We start from the raw sequence: 14,101 nt of genomic DNA, 5'->3' as shown, positions 1-14,101 counted from the left end.
GCGAAGAAAGTTGTGCAGAAGATTGGAGCATTGTGGCGGTCCCGCAGATGTCTGAGCCTCAGTAGTCGCATCCAGTATGTGAGGTCAGTCATCATGCCTGACCTCCTATATGGGTCTAACGCCTTCTCTTCCTCCCTCAAGGTTTCGCAGCTTGATCGCCTTCAGGTCATGCAGAACCGAGCGGCGAGAGCGGTATACGGTTTGCCGCCTCACACCTCGGCTCAGCCTCTGCTCGAACGGATGTCCCTGTACAGAGTTCGGGAGTGCTACGCCCAGAAGGGGCTCGTCCTGGTGTGGCGCTGTGTCAATGGGAAAGCCAGCAGTGTCCTCCAGGACCTATTCTCACCATCAGCTGGCAGCACCACCCGGCACCAGGTTTCCAGGGGCCTCACTGTCCCCTCGGCACAGTCAGAAGCCGGCAGATCTCACCTGGCCTTTCAGGCAGCCTTGGCCTGGAACGCTCTCCCAAGGAGTGTAAGGGAGATCAAGGCTGCCCAGCAATTTAAGCTTGCCTCCATCCCCTACACCTTGCAATGAATGCTCTGTCTGACTTTTCCCGTCCACACACCACGTCATTTACTCTTCTCTGCGTGCTTGTGCGCTCAAGTTATGAACTCTTTGTGTTCCCTCTGTTGATGCTTCAAAATCGCTCTATTGACACTGCAAAATCGCTCTGTTGACGCTACAAAATTGCTTATCATCTCCCTCCCTCCCTCCCCCTCTCTCTCTCTCTCTCTCTCTCTCTCTCTCTCTCTCTCTCTCTCTCTCTCTCTCTCTCTCTCTCTCTCTCTCTCTCTCTCTCTCTCTCTCTCTCTCTCTTTCTCTCTCTCTCTCTCCCCGTAGCTCTCTCCCTTTTGAAATTCGCTTCCATAGAATTGGGCACCATTGCCCGTTTGGCCTTGCGAAGCAAAATAAAAATCAACAACAACAACAACAGGCACCGGTCTTGAAAGACTCTCAGCTAGCGAGTACTTCTAGCTCTGCGAGTATGTCCATTGCCACGGAGCCCGGCAAGGCTTCTTCGAAATCCACCGACAACAACTCTCAGACTGAACAACACGATGATAACCCTACAACTAGTCAGAAGCCTTGTTTGACACAATCCCTTCCAGTTGCTGAGCATGGGACTGTTGAACCTGCCAGTCAGCCGGCCGAACAGTGCTTGGACAAGTGCGCTTCTGACCAAGCCTATTCACAACCTGAGGAACCTGTTCACCAATCGGAGGATAAGTCCCTGTCTGCCTCCCAGGACCTTCGAATCAACAAACTCCTGAGTGATGCCGCTGACCACGATTGGATGAAGGAGTTTGTAGAAGTGCCTCCCCTACGTCGTGGAAAACGCCATGAGTCATCGCCAACCAGTAAATCCACAGAACCTTGCGTGGCAGCTCAGGGAAAGAAGGGAAAGCGGGGAAAAGAGAATGTTTCTGGATTTCGCTTCAGCAACCTTTAATTCTGTAGAAACATGAAAACCGTGAGAACTGTTAGAACTATAATGTCTTATTAGTAATGATAGATCATCAGAATACAATTTCTTTAGCTGTATCTTTTTTAAATGTATGTAGTCAATACCGTTAAATGTTCACTCAGACTCCTTTGCACCAATGCATTTAGCTTAGGAAACAAGCTAGCTGAGTTCCAGCACACACTGCACCAGCATAATCCCGACATAGCAGTAGTGACGGAAACAAAGTTTTCCCCTGAAACAGTCCCACCATCCGACTCCACATTCCCTGGCTACACCACCTTCCGGCTGGATCGAACAGCACGCGGTGGCGGAGTGGCGGTATGGATCAGATCTACACTCCCAGCCATGGTAATTGATGAGTTATTTTCTCCCCATCACGAATTCATTTGGCTATCCATTCAATTGTCCCCTGGGCAAAAGATGGTCTTGGGCGCTGCTTACAGGCCAGGTTCGACGGGGCCCAGTGACCTTACGCTCATTAACCATCTTGATGACATCCTTCCCTCTGCTCGTGCCCTTGGTGCCAACCTCATACTCGCCGGTGATTTTAATGTGCATAACCGCAATTGGCTCCATAGCTCGAAGACCACACCTGCGGGGAAGCCCTCGAAGACACATGCACAGCCCACTTTCTCACGCAGCACGTCCAGAGTCCTACTCGCGGGGATAACACACTCGACCTGGTGATGTCCACATTCAACTCTCCAGTGACCACGCAGATAATGTCCCCTATTGGTCGATCTGACCACGCTGTAATTCTTTCGGACTTCACAGGTGTTCTTCCTACCCATAAAGCGGCGGTGCAACGAACTGTCTGGCGCTATGAAAAGGCAGACTGGAACCGCCTCCGATCCTTTTTCCGCCAGGTTGATTGGTCAACCGTCATTACTGCCAACCCAGAAACTCCGTGTGAGCACGTTACTGCCACAATCATGAAAGCCGTTTCCCAGTTCGTTCCGTCCAAGACACTGACAGTGAAGTCAACGGATCCGAAATGGTGGACACCTGAGTGTGCAGCCGCCATGAAGGAGAAGGACAAACGCTGGCGCACTTGGAGGAAGCACCCTCACGATTTTGCACTGAAACATGAGTTTACCCGTTCTGTAAACAATGCTATCGCAGTCCTCGCTAGATCTAGAGTTTCCAAAGAGAACAGCCTCAGACATAGCTTGTCGAATGGGTCCCTGAAGGAGAAGGAATGGTGGGCGCTTGTGGCGAGGGTCGGAACACTGACATTCCCCTGCTCGTTGGTAGTGAAGGTTGCGAGAGGGCCACAAGCTATGAGAAATCGGAGGCTTTCGCACGTTTCTTTTCCCACAAGTGCAGTGTGCAAGGCCGCGACCTGACCACGATGGACTTACCGGACACGGCATTCGCTGACACACCTGCACTAACGACAGTCCACTTTCGCCCCGATGCAGTCCACCGGCTTTTAGCTCGCCTGGATGCCTCAAAGGCGACTGGACCCGACGGTATTTCCGCTTGTGTCTTGAAGGAATGCGCCAGAGAACTTGCCAAGCCACTGTGGCAGCTCTTTGCTCTTTGCTTCCAGCACGGAGTCCAGCCACAAATGTGGAAGACTGCCAGCGTGGTTCCAGTCCACAAGCGATCTTCACGATCCGCCCTAAGGAATTATCGTCCAGTTTCACTGCTGAGCATAATCTCTAAGATCATGGAGAGCGTTATCAATCGTCAGCTCATGAATCACCTTGAGCGTCACAAACTCCTGACACCCCACCAGTTCGGGTTTCGTCGCCGCCTCGGAACCTCAGATGCGCTACAGGCTCTACACCACGCCTGGATCACAGTCGTCGGACGAGGCGGGGCAGCACGTATTCTAGCCGTGGATATTGCCGGAGCATTCGACCGTGTGTCCCATGCTGGGCTCCTCCACAAAGTCCGCCATCTTGGCATTGGCGGCCCCCTGCATACCTGGCTCTCTTCCTACCTAGGTGGAAGGTCCATTCAATGCTTGGTGGGCGGCCAAACCTCATCGCTGTATACCATATCAGCAGGAGTTCCCCAAGGGAGCATACTCGGCCCTAGACTCTTCCTGATTTACGTGAACGACGCCTCAGAGACCCTGTCACCCGGAGCCCACCTGGAGGCGTACGCCGAAGATACTACCTTGTATAGCCTGATATCCCTGGACACATCCCCAGCCGACGCAGCATTGAGCCTCCAGACTTCTGTTGATCGCTTGCATCAGTGGGGCCGCAGATGGCGCATTTCCTTCGAACCGTCGAAGTCCCAAGCCATGACCGCCACTCTCCGCAGAACCCCCATCAATTTGCCTCGCATTGTCTTCGGCGGCACTCCTGTCCTTGAGGGGAAGGCTCTCTCTTTACTTGGAGTGACCTTTGACTCGAAGCTGTCATTCAGCACTCATCTCCGGAAGGTTGCCACTCGAGCCAAACAACGCCTGGGCTTCCTGCGCCGTGCAGCGCACATTCTCTCTCCAGCCGGCCGCACCACAGTATACAAGGCATTTGTTCGACCAGTTATGGAGTATGCCCCCCCTCATCTGGATAGGTGCTCCGCCCAGCTACCTGCAACGCCTGGATCATATCCAACGCTGTGCTCTGCGAATCATCGGTCCAGGTGCACTCTTACCTAGCCTGGCCATCCGTCGTACTGTTGCCTCGCTTGCCTGCCTATACAAGCTGCATTACCTGCCTGGCCCTCCGCAGCTACTCTCTGTTTTGCCACCGCGCCATTTCCCCTCATCCAGCCCCAGAACTCGCAGCGAGCATGGTAGCGTCATTGGCCATGACCACCAGCTCCAACACCAGCTGCTTGCATCTGTCCCGCTGGCATTAAAGCGCTCGTTCCCACACTGCAGTATTAGTGACTGGAACTCTCTCCCCGCCGCTCTTCTGTCCCAGCCTCCCCACATCAAGGGAATACAAGCATTCAAAACTAATGTTTATCGCCATCTGCGAAGCACAAACTGGCTCTGGGCAGTCGACTCGCTATGATGATGCTCTCGTCGTTCTCCTCTATCCCTATCTATGCCCCACAACTGGCTCAGACAACCGACTCGCCATGATCAGCCATGATGATGCTCCTCTCAGTAACAGCCCTTGTAATTTGTTAATAGTCTCACAGTTTCTCCCGCACACTCGCTGGTGTTAACCCTTCCTTTCTTTTCATTTTGCTGACTCGTACAGCTCTATCTTTTGTTTTTGGTGCGTGTTTTTGGCCGTGATGCCGAGACCTCAGGTCGGCAGAGCCATCAATGCCCCACCATCACTGCTGCGTCTCGGTGCAGCCCCTGCTCAATAGTTGTCACGTTCGTCCTAGTCTCAGTATCATTGTCTTTCTTTATTATTTTCGAGCTGGGAATGTGAACATAGTAAAAAAAAAAAAAACATGCCCGAGCTGATGTTGTGATCTGTGTACAGCTCTATGCTCTCAACTGACTGAAGTACATGCGTATGTGTGTTGCCTGATGATCGCGAGAGCATGAAACTTGAAGTAGCAGCAAACAAGCCTTGATAGTCCTTGTTGTGTATGTATTACGCTCTGCCTCCGCCATGGTGTTGAGCACTGTCAGCACACTGGGTACATCCTCCGGTGCGTATGTGTATGAAAATACTATGATTCTTGAATGCATGGACTGTAGTAGTCCAATAATAGCTCGACTTGTCAGGGGTTCTAGGGCTGATAATCCCCTGACCCAGGGGATTATTCTTCATAATCCCCTAGGTGAGGGGAAAAAGCCCAAGACTTTGGACTGCTCTCACTATACCTAGCGAGAGTAGGCCAAAGCAAGCTAGCCAAACAAACCCCAAAGAGCCAGCCTGGAAGCCGCTGTGTGAAATCTCAATCAAATGATCTTGTTATAGGAAGGTAATTGAACAAGTGGACATATTTACAAAACTCTTACATGAGCACCGTGAATATGTTTTTGTATTAGATGAACATGGATGTGAACGTGCAATTACAGCTACGTATAGGATAGTGCACGGATCCGAGGAGAATATTTTTCATAATCCCCAAGGCGCGCAGCGCCGCGGGGATTATGAAAAATATTCTTCCGAGGACCAATCCGTGCACTATCTGTATATAGCTCGACTTGTCAGGGGTCAGCGCAGCCATCACGGTACACAGTTTTTGGCTTTCACACTTTTTCAGTTGTAAGCATGCAGGGAGTACAGTACTCAGTACGTACTTTTTCAAGCTCAACAAAAAAGGAAAGGCAAGGAAACATGACACAGGAACAAAACACAATCTGACAAATGAAAAAACAATACCTGATCTTTTTTCTCTTTACATTGCCTCACCCTGTTATGGCCCGGTTTTCTTCAGGGAGTATTGTACTACTCCCTGGTTTTCTTCTTGTTCTGGTGGGAGTTCAGGCCCCACATGTTGTGCCGGTACTCTTGTAAGTCCTGATCTGTGCGTCTTTCTCTTTGAATTTTCTCAGCCAATTAATTTTTGAGGGGGAGGGAGGGAGGGTGATGCCTGATGGGCAGTATGACCAGTCTTCAGTTTCCATGGCAACATTGTTGTTGAGATCGAAATGCGGGCGTGTTGGATTTCTTGCGAATTCAGAATACAAAGAACAACATTTCTCTTGTTTGGGTTCCATAGTAAACCTATTTACGATACAATACAATGTATTTGCTTTCATTTGTTGTTCAGTTCCCATGGCAACGTTGTCGTTGACGTTGCAGACACATGTACCTTGTTGCCAATTATTATTGAGGGGGAGGGAGGGAGGGTGATGCCTGATGGGCAGTATGACCAGTCTTCAGTTTCCATGGCAACATTGTTGTTGAGATCGAAATGCGGGCGTGTTGGATTTCTTGCGAATTCAGAATCAGATAGCTCGACTTGTCAGGGGTTCTAGGGCTGATAATCCCCTGACCCAGGGGATTATTCTTCATAATCCCCTAGGTGAGGGGAAAGAAAGACTTTGGACTGCTCTCGCTGTATCTAGCGAGAGTAGGCCAAAGCAAGCTAGCCAAACAAAACCCAAAGAGCCAGCCTGGAAGCTGCTGTGTGAAATCTCAATCAAATGATTTTATTATAGGAAGGTAATTGAACAAGTGGACATATTTACAAAACTCTCACATGAGCACCGTGAATATGTTTTTTGTATTAGATGAACATGGATGTGACATGTGAACGTGCAATTACAGCTGCTCATGAGAAATTGGCAACAAAGTACATGACTGTATGTCTGCAACGTCAACGACAACGTTGCCATGGAAACTGAACAACAAATGAAAGCAATTACACTGTATTGTATCGTAAATAGGTTTACTATGGAACCTAAACAAGAGAAATGTTGTTCTTTGTATTTGAATTCGCAAGAAATCTAACACGCACGCATCTCGATCTCAACAACAATGTTGCCATGGAAACTGAACACTGGTCATACCGCCCATCACTGCATCAGGCATCACCCTCGGCCTCCCTCCCTCCCCCTCAAAAATTAATTGGCTGAGAAATTCAACAAGAAAAACACACAGATCAGGACTTACAAGAGTACACAACATGTGGGGCCTGAACTCCCACCAGAACAAGAAGAAATCCATAAAAGCAGGCTGAGGCAATGTAAAGAGAAAAAAAGATCAGGTATTGTTTTTTTCATTTGTCCAATTGTGTTTTGTTCCTGTGTCATGTTTCCTTGCTTTGCAAGCTTGCCTTTCCTTTTTTTGTTGAGCTTGAAAAAGTACTACTGAGTACTGTACTCCCTGCTTACAACTGAAAAAAGTGTGAAAGCCAACAACTAGCTGTGTACCGTGCACGTGATGGCTGCGCAGACCCGTCACCCCTGACAAGTCGAGCTATATACAGATAGTGCACGGATTGGTCCTCGGAAGAATATTTTTCATAATCCCCGCGGCGCTGCGCGCCTTGGGGATTATGAAAAATATTCTCCTCGGATCTGTGCACTATCCTATACATAATAAGATGAACAGGTACTAGGTCGCATATTCTGTCCCTCCAGGAATCCGCGGACAGAAAGTTGAAATTCTGCGCAGAATTCTGCGGCACAAATCACTACATTATGCGGCGGATAGCGTGAATTCTGCGGCAATAGACATCCTGGCTGTCATCACACCATGGTACAAAGCGCTGCGTCTACGTGTTAAGGCCGATTCACAATACAACTTTCTGCGACGCGACACGCGATTTGCGACAGTTGCGACAAGAGACTGCCTGTCGCGAGCTGTCGCGAGCTGTCGCAAGCTGTCGCAATGCACCTGTCGCAGAAGTTGAAGAAAGTTCAACTTTTGCGACATGCGACACGCGACATACACAAATGGAGTACAGTTTCGACCCTGGGTGCACTTGCAGTGTACGTGCAGTGCACGTGCATAGTACTTTTTTTTTTTATTTACTTGAAAAAGCACATAACCACCAGGAAAGCTGACAAAGAAAAAAGAGTAAGAAAAGACAGATAAAAAGAGAGCTGAGAGAGAGAGAGAGAGAGAGAGAGAGAGAGAGAGAGAGTTGGGGTACGGTTAGGGGAGGACGAGACATTGAATGGTGGTCGCCACAGTCACAGATAGTAGCAGTGCTGGTGAGGCTACAGGCACTCCACTGACCATTAGGTCTCAGTATCGCCATGCCGGTAACGCACCAAGAGACAAAAACGGAAGAAAATCTGAAGCGCAATACATGAATGGTAATTACAATATAGGTAATAGGGAGAGTGGTGACCAAGAGAGGACAGTATAGACCGTTAGTATGGGGTGCTTCAATGCACATCCCCAAACCGAGAGGTGCGATCTGGAAAGAACAGTGAGACGATCAACATGATGGGCTTCAAAGCACGTCCCAAGACCATGGCTGGTCTGAAATGTGTTTGTTGACACCTTTTTTAAAAGCTGTGAGTGGAGAGTGATTGGCCAGACGGGGAAAGACGTCCTCGGGGAGGCTGTTCCACAATTCAAGGAAACAGTACGGGAAGGAACGTCGAAGGTAATCGGGACTGGTGCCGGGGGTGGTGTTTAAGAGCTGTTCCCGGTGCTGGCGCTGAGCATAATGCTGCTGGCGGGTTCGAACAGTATCGGCCCGTGGTTTTGGGGGAGGGCGCATGCGTGTCAGACGGGGTGGGCCCTTGCAGTTAACTACCTTGTAGAGATAGGACAGCCCTGCGACCGTCCGTCTGGCCCGCAGACTCTGGAGGACGGTGGTGGGTCCAATCATCTGCATGGCCTTGCGCTGTGCTGTGTCCAACTTCCCAAGGTGGGTCTGGGCAGCACCAAGCCAGGCTAGTGGGGCATACTCAAGTATGGGCCTTACAAAGCCCTTATAGACGGTTAGGCGTCCAGCAGCATCCAGGATGGGGGCTGCCTTCCGCATGAAATGGAGGCGTTGATGTGCGCGCACAGAAAGCTGGTGGAGGTGGGCGCTGAAGTTGAGCTTCTCGTCGAACACCACCCCAAGGAGCTTCAACTGGCTGCTGACAGGAACAGGGGTGCCAAGGAATTGGACAGGGGGGAAGTCTAGAGGGGCCAGCTTCCTGGTCACGGACATCAGCTGTGACTTAGAGGGCTCAAAGGTAACCCTCCAAGTACTTCCCCAGGCTTCCAGCTGGTTTACGGCTGTCTGAAGTGCAGCTGCGGCGGCCTCTGTGGTCTGTCCAGGCATGACAGACGTGTATAACGTAGTATCATCAGCATACACGGCGATGGAGACGCTGGCAGGTAGCTGATCTTCGGCGTCGTTTATGTATACTAGAAACAATGTGGGCCCTAGGATGCTGCCCTGAGGGACGCCTGACCGGATGGTAGAGGGGGTAGAGGTCTGTCCCCCAACAACAGCTTGCAGCTTCCGGTTCTGGAGGTACGATGTTAACCAGGCCAGCAGTTGCCCACCAATGCCATAGCCTCGGAGCTTGCAGAGGAGCCCAGGGTGTGAAACCCGGTCAAACGCGCCTGCTATGTCTATGGCGAGGGCCTGAATGGTTCCGCCCTTACTGGTGGTTAAAGCCCATTCATGCTGGAGTGACGTTAGTAGGTCAGCTGTGCCGATTGATTTCCGAAAGCCAAACTGGTTGGCAGACAGGAGGGTATTGCTGTTGAGATGGTTGATGAGCTGCTGGTTGACTATTCTTTCCATCACCTTGGATACTACACAGAGCAAGGAGACTGGTCGATAATTACGGACATCGCCCTTGGCCTTGCGCTTGTGGATGGGAACCACATTGGCTACCTTCCAGGCTGTAGGCTGGTGACCATGGGAGAGACAAGACGAGAACAGCTGCGACAACGGCTTTGAGAGCTCAGACGCACACTCCTTTAGAACGCGGCAGGAAATGGAGTCTGGCCCGGACGCTTTGGATACTTCAAGACACCGGAGCTGCTTGAGCACTGCTGATTCCCGGAAACGGATTTGACTCAGGATGGCGTCAGTGCGTGGTGGGAAAGGCGGGAGTGTGTCTTCAGTGAGATCGTTTGGGATGCTGCACTTCTCTGCGAAGAATGATGCGAAACAGTCAGCCTTGGAGGAGGCCGTGGTACATTGCTGACCATCGGCCCCCTTTAGGACAGGAATATCAGATGTGCGGGATAGACCTCCTGCACGCTTCATGTTTGACCACCATGCTTTGTCACGTAGGTTTCCATTCGACAGCTTGTTCCGCAATGAAGATACATGAGCCTGCTGCGCTGCATGGAGCACAGTGGCAACTCTCAGGCTGGTTGCAGTGTAGGTATCAGACAATTGCAGATCAGTTGGGTGTGCACGGGTGTGTCGCCAAGCACGGTTTCTTGCAGACACAGCTGTACTACATTCAGGAGTCCACCAAACAGGGTCACACGTTCTGACTGACAGATGCTTCGATGGGATGAAGCGATCCATGCCCTCCTGGATGCGGGAAGTAAGTTGTACGCATGCGTGTTCTGGGTGGTGGCTAAGAATGTGCTGCCAGTCTGTCTGACGAATAAAATGACGCATGCGGCCCCAGTCAGCCTGGTTGTAGCGCCAGACGCGGCGTCGAGACACGGGCTCAGTACGGAGCGTGACTGGGCTGAACTCAGCAAGAATCACACAGTGGTCTGACTTGCCCAGGGGTGGAAATGCCTGTACTGTGACGGGGTGTGGCAAGTTTGACAGGATGAGGTCAAGAGTGTTCTTTCCTCTTGTTGGCTGATCAACATGTTGGATCAGTCCGTGCGTCGCACATATTTCTTCCAGGCGTTGCCCAGCAGTGGTGGTCTTGGTGCTACCAAGCCACTCAGTGCTGTGGACGTTGAGGTCGCCAGCCAGGATGACTTGGGCGGAGGGTGGAACGGCATCCAGGCAGTGGTCTAGGTGCTCCAGTAGGGAGACGTCAGAGTCGCCACTCGAGCCAGAACGATACACAGCTCCCAAGGTGATATCGCTGCCAGACTGGGACTGGATGGTGCACCATAGAACTGCGTTCTTAGAGTCCACAGGAGTGGCATGGAGGTCGATCTGTGCAACTGCGAGAGTAGACTTGCACCATATGGCAACGCCTCCACCCTGAGCAGTGCAGTCCATCCGCAGGGGCTCTCCGTAACCTGGAATGGTAGACTCTGAGGCGGTACACTTATCTGGAGTGAACTTAGTCTCTGTTACTATCGCAACATCAGGTTTATTTGCGTTCAGGGCATGCTGAAAGTCACCAAATTTGCTGAGTAGCCCAAATGCATTTGTTAAAAAGACTCGCATTAAGTAGACTCTTGCGCAGCACACTGTGTTGTTTCCTGGTCTTCAGTGTTGGACATGCCGTCACCCGAGGTTGTCTCACTCTCTGCACCGTCTGGCCTCTTGCTGTCCGGGAGGGCTGGTGGCGAGGACCGTTCATAAGAGCGAGATTTTCCAACAGCCGGTGTCAGTGGAGGTGGCTGGTGTCGCACCCCATTGGCAGCATCCTGGCCAGCTGACTGGGTGGCTGCCTGCAGAACTGACATGGTCCGCTCTGCATTGTCAGCATCCTGGCCAGCTGACTGGGTGCTCGACTCCGATACACTGGGACCCACCGCGTTGTGCGCAGAGGAGTGCTTACGGCCAGCGTCAAACTTCCATGGCCTGCAGTACAGTGGCCGGGGCCAGAATTCCGGGTCAGTCAGGAGATTCACAAGAGATGCATCCACGGCTACTCGTGCTGACACCCGGCCATGTGGAGAGGTATACATACTGCACGTGAGCACTGAGATGGACTGTGGCTCGGGAAGAGCAGCTGCTGTGACTTGAATGTATTCTTTCAGACTGGATTCGGTGCAGGATGTGCTCAGGTTACCAATGTACACCACGGCACGCTTTGTCTGTGGTGGCTCTGCTGCAACTAGCTTCCATGCGTCACTGTGGTTCCGGGGTGTGGTCCGCCGCCGCAAAACTCGTTTGGACACGACCTCCCGGAAACCGTCACTGTCGCATTCAGGAGTACTCAAATTGCTGCTTGTCTCTGCATCAGCAGGAGGGTTCGGGGTGTCAGGCTCCATGTCGACAACTTGCTCGGCATCAGCAGATGTAGCACTGTGCATGTGGTCATTTTGAGTTTTTTCATGTTTTTTGATTTTTTTTGATTTTTTCGAGTTTTCCTTGGCCTTGTTGATCCCAATCGGATGCCTGACGTCTTGAGTAATCTGGGCCAGTTTGCGGACACCAAGCAGTTCGTCTTTCAGATGGCAAATGCTGTCAGTAAGGTCGCTTATCCGAGAGAGCAAGCGGGCCTCCCTGCCTTTGCTCTCCTCAACCTCAGCACGCAGCGCGTCCACAAGAAACTGGAGTTTGTCGTCCATGGCGGAGAGGAGCTCATTACTTCGGGTACTGCTGCCCTGACCACCTGTGCCCCCTGAAGGCACGACTGAATCTTGTTCGCCGTCCGGCATGGCTGTATGCCGCCTGGGCAAACAAGGACCTTCGGGAGACAAAAATACTCAACTTTTCGAAAAATTCAAAAAGTACCGTGCGAGTGATTTCAACCCTGCCGAAAGGCCTGTTGCTAGTCTCTAACTACTACCTAATTAACTACCTACCAGTAACTGCCCCTCTCCAGACCGGCCTGCTGCCGGCTGGCTACACAACCTGCGAAAGCTACGGAGCTCGAAAAAAAGGATACTCTCTCTCTTCGCACATTTGATACTACTTGTGCATGAGGATGTCGCAAACATGAAGAATATTGTGAACCGTGTGTCGCTGTCGCAGCTCGTCGCATGCGTCGCAAGTCGCATGTCGCGTCGCAGAAAGTTGTATTGTGAATCGGCCTTAAGCTGTGTTCACAACTGGCGCGTGTACGCGTGAAACCACGCGTTTGTGCGTATTTTTGCTGGCTTTTGGGGCGCCATGCGTACGGAAACGCGCCGAAATGGAACTTCCAACATGTTGGAATTTTCAGCGCGTATCAGGCGCGTATCAGCGTACATGCCAGTCACTTTGACTGGCGGGGTCAACAAATTAGTACTCGAAGGTGTCGCACGCGCTAAATACGACTCGGATTGCTGTTTTTTGTGAAAGGCTGAGCGCGCGTTTGGGGGCGCATGAACCGGAAGCGTACCGCGTCCACGCGCCAGTTGTGAACACAGCTTTAGGGCGCGCTCACACTGCGATCATGAGCACGCGTCCATGCGTCAGCAAAACGCAGAAACGTGGCAGTCGTGCTCACACTAGGCCTCGTACGTAGGGCGTAGACGTGAACTTGTCACACAAACTTTACGAATTGCAGTTCGTATCCAAAAGAGTTCGTGCGTTTCCTAATAAAGTTGTGGCCCGTTTTGGATGTAATTTTTCGCATGCCTCGTGGCTCGTATTCTTGAAGTCGACGAAAATAATTCATACAATCAGGTAGGTTTGGACTCTTGAGGGACTGCCGCTGACATCCAAGCGCTTTCGCTTTCCTGACCTCGTGGTCAGAGCAAGTGCCAGTGCAGTGGAAATTCCGGTAGTGGTTTCTTTCGTCTGTTGCCGAGATGAGAACTGTATTTTCCGATGATATGTAACTGAAATGTCTTGAGGTATGGCATTCCATCATCGCAGAAAGTAGAGAAAGATAATTTCCGAAACCGAAAAGCCAGACCAAGCTGCCATCGTATTGAACGAGTACACTGTAGAAATTGGTCACTGACCCGATCACAACGAAGCAACTACAAAAACAAAAACAAAATCGACATCGTCCAAAAAGGGCAAAGAATGCATATATGGCGGTGCGTGCGTGCAGGACCACAACTACAAAATTTTTAAAATGTGCAAATGTCAAGGTGACATCGACAACCGCCGATTTTCATGAATCAACACACCGGAGTTTGAGAAATTGAACATACTTCAGGCCAGGTTGTACACAAATACGCTTCACGTCTACGATCATGTTGCCGCCAAGTCGTGGCACCCCCGTCCGGAGGTCGCGGTCACGATTTGAAACGTGGCCGCGACGTTTTGGTCAAGTTCATGCCGTTGCCATGCAACTTGGCCGCATGGCCGCATGGACGCTGGTTTTGGTCGCAGTGTGAGCGCGCCCTTATAGGCCATTCACACGACGGGCAAACTTACTTTTATCGTACCGTTTCCAAGGACATTTACTCGGATACGATAAACTTGGACACACGCGAGCAAAAGATTTTTTATCTTGGCCGAGGCCCTTTTGCTCACGATTATCTTTGCACGCCAGGAAAAGTGTCGGTTGTTGAAAGTGCGTACTGCAAATGCAGT

The sequence above is a fragment of the Sycon ciliatum genome, chromosome 2 (genome assembly GCF_964019385.1).
Source record: "Sycon ciliatum chromosome 2, ocSycCili1.1, whole genome shotgun sequence".
NCBI lineage: Eukaryota > Metazoa > Porifera > Calcarea > Leucosolenida > Sycettidae > Sycon > Sycon ciliatum.
Note: the sequence above shows the minus strand (reverse complement) of the source record.